The sequence below is a fragment of the Frankliniella occidentalis genome, unplaced genomic scaffold, assembly GCF_000697945.3.
Source record: "Frankliniella occidentalis isolate FOCC.00 unplaced genomic scaffold, Focc_3.1 Scaffold4, whole genome shotgun sequence".
In the NCBI taxonomy this organism is placed as follows: Eukaryota; Metazoa; Arthropoda; class Insecta; order Thysanoptera; family Thripidae; genus Frankliniella; species Frankliniella occidentalis.
The window spans coordinates 1,783,772-1,784,826 of NW_026267134.1; the positions used below are offsets into that span (position 1 = coordinate 1,783,772).

The 1,055-nt window shown below is 43.9% G+C and overlaps 1 protein-coding gene across 9 annotated transcripts in view; it reads left to right on the forward strand.

Moving 5' to 3' along the window:
• The window catches only part of LOC113202139 (uncharacterized), a 314,098-nt gene that overhangs the window by 309,502 nt on the left and 3,541 nt on the right, over positions 1-1,055 (forward strand). The gene's annotated exons all lie outside the window — the stretch shown is intronic.

Here is a 1,055-nt window from a genome sequence, read left to right on the forward strand (position 1 = left end):
TTTTTTCATTTTTGGCAAAATATACAAAGGCTATAGCCTTTGTGTTTTTAGCGAAAATTGATGGATCCGGATTTCGACGGAAAAGTAGTCGAATCGACAGAGGTGAACCAGGGGACCACAAAACTACTTTTGGTTCCGCCAGAAACCACCCCTGTCCGGAGAAACTTGAGTTTTAAGGGGTGGTCTTTTGGATCTGGCGGTCAGCGTACGATGGGCTGCCTACCTCGCAGGCGAACCGCTCCAAAAACAGGCGTATCTCACTTAAATTGCCCGGTGGCGCGAAACTTTTTAGGGGTGAACCAGGGGACCACAAAACTACTTTTGGTTCCGTCAGAAACTACCCCAGTCCAGAGAAACTTAAGTTTTAAGGGTGGTCTTTTGAATTTTGCGGGTAGCGTACGATGGGCTGCCTACCTTGCATTCGAACCGGTACAAGAAAAACAGGTGTAACTCACTTGATATGGAACGGTGGCGTGAAACTTCGACGCAGAGATTGAAAGGACCAATCCCAACCATTTCAAGCGATTTTCAAATTTTTCATTTTTGGCCAAATTTACAAAGGCATAGGTCCAGTTTTTGACGGAGGAGTACTTGAATAGATAGGGGTGAACCAGGGGCCACAAAGGCTAAGGCGCACTGGCTAAGAACTCTGCTGTAGGTCGGAACCATGATATTTGACAGAGCAACTGAAAAGGGAGTTTGCCCCACCAATCCAAATCCAGCAATTTTCCAAATTGGCAAGATTTTTAACAGACATTTTCAGTGATACCAAATCAGCCTGGATTTTGACAGAGGAGGATTGAAAGCGACAACAAAGAACCAAGGCACCACAAAAAACATCAAAAACCACCCTTTGATGCACATAAAGGAAGCTCCTCATATTGTCTGGACAGAGACAAATTGGACCAGCCTTGGTTACTGTCATGTCAACTCACCTATTCTTTTGGGTAAAATGACTCCATAGACTTCTTTACTCATGTCAAGAACATTTCTGGGCCGAGTTCCTGCAATCATATTAAACTGTACTTTTAGTGCTCATCAACTATTAATTACAT